This window comes from Patiria miniata, unplaced genomic scaffold (assembly GCF_015706575.1).
Source record: "Patiria miniata isolate m_02_andy unplaced genomic scaffold, ASM1570657v1 HiC_scaffold_15, whole genome shotgun sequence".
In the NCBI taxonomy this organism is placed as follows: Eukaryota; Metazoa; Echinodermata; class Asteroidea; order Valvatida; family Asterinidae; genus Patiria; species Patiria miniata.
The window spans coordinates 3,407,365-3,413,522 of NW_024037053.1; the positions used below are offsets into that span (position 1 = coordinate 3,407,365).

At 39.2% G+C, this 6,158-nt stretch overlaps 1 long non-coding RNA gene across 1 annotated transcript; it reads left to right on the plus strand.

Moving 5' to 3' along the window:
- Positions 1-3,094: 3,094 nt before the first annotated feature.
- On the plus strand, positions 3,095-5,194 carry LOC119722455. The gene is made up of 3 exons (XR_005270447.1): positions 3,095-4,051; positions 4,296-4,425; positions 4,615-5,194. It is a non-coding gene; the product is annotated as an uncharacterized LOC119722455 (long non-coding RNA).
- Positions 5,195-6,158: the final 964 nt, after the last annotated feature.

Genomic DNA, 6,158 nt, shown 5'->3' on the forward strand with positions numbered 1-6,158 from the left:
CAGAGTTCGTGTTTGAGCTCGAGTGCGAACAAAGCTACGAGAGTTATACAGATGAGTACGAGTGTACGGGGTTTAGTGAGAGTACGAACAACGTTACACGGGTACGAGTTCGTGTTTGAGTTTGAATGCGAACAAAGTTCGTGTTTGAGCTCGAGTGCGAACAAAGCTACGAGAGTTTCAGTACCAACAAAATATATACGAGTACGAGTTCGTGTACGCGGTTAGTGAGAGTACGAACAAAGTAACACGGGTACGAGTTCGTGTTTGAGTTCGAATGCGAACAAAGTTCGTGTTTGAGCTCGAGTGCGAACAAAGCTACGAGAGTTATACAGACGAGTACGAGTGTACGGGGTTTAGTGAGAGTACGAACAAAGTAACACGGGTACGAGTTCGTGTTTGAGTTCGAATGCGAACAAAGTTCGTGTTTGAGCTCGAGTGCGGCCAAAGCTACGAGAGTTTCAGTACGAAAAAATATAGACGAGTACGAGTTCGTGTACGCGGTTAGTGAGAGTACGAACAAAGTAACACGGGTACGAGTTCGTGATTGAGTTCGAATGCGAACAAAGTTCGTGTTTGAGCTCGAGTGCGAACAAAGCTACGAGAGCTATACAGACGAGTACGAGTTCGTGTATACGGGGTTTAGTGAGAGTACGAACAACGTTACACCGGGTACGAGTTCGTGTTTGAGTTCGAATGCGAACAAAGTTCGTGTTTGAGCTCGAGTGCGAACAAAGCTACGAGAGTTTCAGTACGAAAAAATATATACGAGTACGCGTTCGTGTACGCGGTAAGTAAGAGTACGAAAAAAGTAAAACGGGTTCGTGTTTGAGTTCGAATGCGAACAAAGTTCGTGTTTGAGCTCGAGTGCGAACAAAGCTACGAGAGTTTCAGTACGAAAAAATATATACAAGTACGAGTTCGTGTACGCGGTAAGTGAGAGTACGAACTAGTAACACGGGTACGAGTTCGTGTATGAGTTCGAATGCGAACAAAGTTCGTGTTTGAGCTCGAGTGCGAACAAAGTTTAATACACAAGTACAACAAATTGGAGTTTGAGCTCAAAAATCTGAACACGAGTACTTAAACTGCCGTAACCACCACCTCAGTGTTATTTTTTGAAGGATTTTGATGGGAAATATATTGGGGCCATGTGTAGTAGTAATCTTATTTCTCCGTTTTGCGTATTTCTTTTCCAAATGGCAACATCTGCACTTGAATTTGTGTTAAATCTTGCCCTCTCAGTACCTTCTGTATGACAGTCTTTGACGTATTGACGCTTACATTTGTGACAATATGTAAAATATTTTAGGGCCATGTGTACAAATCAAACTTTGAAATTTCGGTCACGTCTATACGTTTTCTCGTCGTTCTACATTGATACTCATGTGAAAAAAATATTTTAGGGCCATGTGTATACAGACCCTTTCATCGCTGTCATGTAGAAATTGCTGCCAAACCCATATTTTTGTCCTGTGTTTTCTTCTGTACTTATATGACTCATGTTATTTTACATGATTATAGGGCCATGTGAACAAATATTACTGGGTCTCTGTAGAAATTCTTCCAAATTTATCTTGGAAACTTATTGTAGGGCCATGTATTGTACAGATCGTATTTTTCCCCGTTTTGTTGAAATTTCTTCAAATACCGGACGTGCATTTGCTTAAAAATTATACTTGTCCCTTCATCCCGCCTGTATCATTGTGTAAAATACTCCAGAGTGATGTGCTTCCATAGCTATTTTTGAATCTTAAGAAAATCTCAAATGCTGGATTTAAGTTTTCTGGTATGGTATGTGTATCCCTCACCTGTTATAACTTTTGCTGTGATTCATTGAATGAAATACTCTATGGGACATGTTAACAAATCTGCCTCATTTGGTTGTTAAGCAGACATTTCCTCAACTGCAACGCCATGCCCATCCCTCTTAACGAAAACACCGAGATTTGTTGTGCAGAAAAATGCAGTGTATAGGGCCACGTGTACATATCTTACTGATCACTTGAAACATGTAATAGTCGTGAAACATGTATTTACAGCGGTGGTTTATCCATAATTATTCCGCGACATGAAATAGTCTCTGATCCTCGTCGAAATATGTGCTATTGACATTGATTGTTGTTGATTTGTTCTTCTATGATAAGTCCGATCCGCAAAGATCGGTACCAGTAATGCCTTGTGTTGTGGCCATGGTGACACTGTGGTTAATAATCAGGTTATGACACCTGTAAGTCGGATACACCCCATAATAACCTCGTGAAGTGTCGCTGAGGCTACAGACTAAAACAAAATTCATTCATTGATAAATTTAAGACACGCAAAACCAGTGGAGGTTTTGATGTCAGACTTTCCATTCCGGCAAGTCCGATCTAGCTGAAGTCGGCAATGTGAATATTGTTTCCCTTTGAAAAGGATCGCGTTGCTTTCGGCAAGATGGAATGAAATATGTTCTATCCTTAATATGTCCTATTGACATATTGTTCTTCTAATAAGTCCGATCAGCAAAGATCGGTAATGCCCATTGTGTTAGGGCCATGTTGATAATGTTACGTCGGATACACCCCATAATCACTTTGTGAAGTGTCGTCTGAGTCTACAAAATAAAAAAAGGGATTCATTGATATTGTTTTTAATCCACAAAACCAGTGGAGGTTTCGATTGACATTAAAGTTTTAATTCTGATAAGTCCGATCGGCACAGATCGGCAATGTGAATATTGTTTCCCTTTGAACAGGTTCGCGTTGCTTTTGTCAACATGGAATTTATTATGCCTATCCTTAATATTGTTTGTGATTTGTTCTTTTATTAATAAGTCCGATCCGTAAAGATCGGTAATGCCTGTTGTGTTAGGGCCATGGTGACAATGTTGCTAATAATCAGGTGATGACACCTGTTAATACGTCGGATACACCTTGTAAAGTGTCGTCTAGAGTGTACAGAGTAAAATAACCTCAATTCATTGATATTTCTAAGACCTGCAAATCCAGTGGAGTTTGTAATCGACATTTACATTTCAATTCTGATAAGTCCGATCAGCACAGGTCGGCAATGGGTATATTGTTTCCCTTTGAACTGGTTCGCGTTGCTTTCGGTAATCTGGAATTAAGCTCAACTATTTAGACTTCTCGACCAGTAGGCCAAGTGCCAAGTGGTATTTAGAATGTCCAGATAAGTTTGCCACTTCTCTACGCTTGTGCAGTGGTCAGGTAAGGGCCACTAATTGCATTACCTTCACCGTCTGCATGTATGTATGTCTGTTTCCCTTCTATGGTTCTACTCATTGGGCCTATGTGGTCAGGTAAGGGCCACTATATGAAACTTTACCTTGTTAGGCCTAGTATAATCTAGGTAGGGTCGACCTAAGCCACGTTTCCCATTTTTCTATGGTTGTATTTTTATTATAGTGGTCTCGTGTATGTATGTCTTTTTCCCTTCTATGGTTCTACCCATTGGGCCTATGTGGTCAGGTAAGGACCACCAAAATTATTGAAACTTTACCTAGTAATCTAGGTAGGGTCGACCTAACCACTTTTCTCATTTGTCTATGGTTGTATCTTTTCATTATAGTGGTCAGGTAAGGACCACATTTTCCCTCGTTTCACCACAATACTGGTCAGTAATTTGACCTAAGCCACGTTTCTCATTTTTCTATGGTTGTATCTTTCATTATAGTGGTCAGGTAAGGACCACATTGTCCCTCGTTTCACCACAATACTGGTCAGTAATTTGACCTTAGCCACGTTTCTTATTTTTCTATGGTTGTATCTTTCATTATAGTCGTCAGGTAAGGACCACATTTTCCCTCGTTTCACCACTCTACCGGTCACTAATTTGACCAAGAAATCACTGTGTATTATACTGACTTAACCTAGCTCCGCTAGGTGGACATGTTTTCTCTTTTTATAAGTCCATTTTCAGCCACTTGTAGGTAAATTATGACGACATGCAAGCCCGAGTGTTGCTCTCAGATGCGGAGGAACCGGAAGCAGGGAGGAGGAACAACGGATGCCGGAGGACCCTGCTTGCCGGGCGACCCATTACTGCTTTCTTGGTAAAAACATTCATACTTTCCTTTTGAAAAATGTCTTAGGCTGTCTTAAGGGATTCTGCTTGTTGTGTCCACGATTACTGATACATTACGACAAAAATAAGATAAATCTACAAGAAAATTAATTTAAATTATTTTTAAAAAGAATCATCACTTTTCCGAAATCAACAAATAAAAAAGAGGAGCAACAGACGAATATTAACCCACTCAAATTTTCTTACACGTCTTCCTTCAAATCTTTTGGCAGAGATGAGGGTCTACAAGCTGAGATGTCATTCTAATATCGATTCCGAATCCCAAGGAACCGGAAGCAGGGAGGAGGACCGACGGAAGGACTGATGACCTGCTTGCAGAGCAAGTCTTCACCAATTCTTAAGGTTATTTAAAAAAGAGATTCAGATGTATTTTGTTTTCTTCTTTTTTGTCTTCGTCTTCGGGCAGTGGCACATCATTTTTTTAATGAAATAATCTACTCAGTAGGTGTATCAATCTGGTAGTTGGTTTGTGTCTCGATTGTAAAAAATAGAATAATTTAAGTAGATGACCTTTTTGTTTTATCTTTGCAGATTCCTCTTGCCTCGCGTAAGCAGCAGAAACAGTGGCAATACACATTATGGAGTGCAGTTGTTCAATATGCGCTGATGATCTATGGAGTATTATATACTTGGTTGCCACTGTAATTTGGAGCCGGATCGGGAATCTCCCCGTGTTTTTTTTTCCCAAAAAGGATTTTTGGCGGGGTTTTCGCCCATCCCGTAATCAGGAATTCGTGCCTTATACTGAAATGCTTAAAATTATATTTTAGTTGATTTTAAAACGTTTGTCATACCCCGGGTAAATAAATGTAATAAATAAATAAATAAATACATAACTTTAAATAGAGGATCGGAAATGGAATCATCAGATTTTCCAATAATGGTTTTCAGTAGTAAAAAACAACAACCTCAAATGAGAATTTGTTTCTGAAAAATTATTTTCAGCCCGTCCCAAGTCCATATTAGTGGGTTTCAAATAATTCTTGTTCGTACATTTAGTCACTCGACATTTTATTTTGTTTCCTTCTTAATGCCATAATTGATACACATGTATAATGTTTATTTTTTGGCAATTTTGCAGATTAAACCTGAGTGAATAAGAACTTATTGTATATAAACTATTTGTGTCAGTATGTCTAGTGTATTGTCTGAATATGATAATGAGTATAGCGACTTTGAAAGAGCCGCCAAAGTTAAATACATGCATCATAATACCAATATTTCTTAGGTTATAGCAACTTTTTTATGTTTTATATTAGAAAAATCAATCTATCCAAAACTGGTCCAGCCGGACGTTAGTTTTCTTGTCACTGTGGGTTCGAGTTTGAAGTTTTTAAACCACACGTTTCAATTTATAGAGAAGCAATCAAAACGATGCATTCAAACCAAAAATTGACATAATTTAGATAAAAAAATTATTGCCGCTTCTCAACGAACATTCTTAATATACTTGAGTAAAAGAATCTTTCAGCATCGATTAAAACAATAATCTTTGGGGGAAAACTGATTTTTTTTTAAGGAGGAATGTTTAAGAACGTTGCTGGTCTTCAGCTAAAAATGAAAAAAAAAAAACAAGTTAAAGAAAGCACTTTTTATTCCCCAACGTGTGTAATGAAGAAGAAATGGCATATCTCTAAGAAGTAGAATACAAGATATTCGTATATCGTTGGCTTCGGTAGGACTGCATCAATCCGATTACTCAGTCTATCGCCCTCTATTGACAAGTGTGGTCCAATCTCTAACTCTGTACACGATCAAAGGAGGGGGCGCTGTTCATTATGCACTAAATGTTACGTTCAAGTACAGTGTACACCTCCTTTATAGGCCCGGTATTTCCAGCATTTCCCAGGGGCGGCGGAACCGGGGGGGGGGGGGGGGGGGGGGCAGTTGCACCCCCCCCAGATTTTCCCTAGTGCCCCTTTTGCGGCCATAAATGTGCCCCTCGAGCATAAAAGTGCCCCCTCGAGATAAATAAAAAAACTTGGTCCTAAAAGTACCCGACTATTAATTTTAAGCAACCATTTCACAAAATGGTATTGATAGTTTAGATATATACGAGGAAATACGAAAACAAA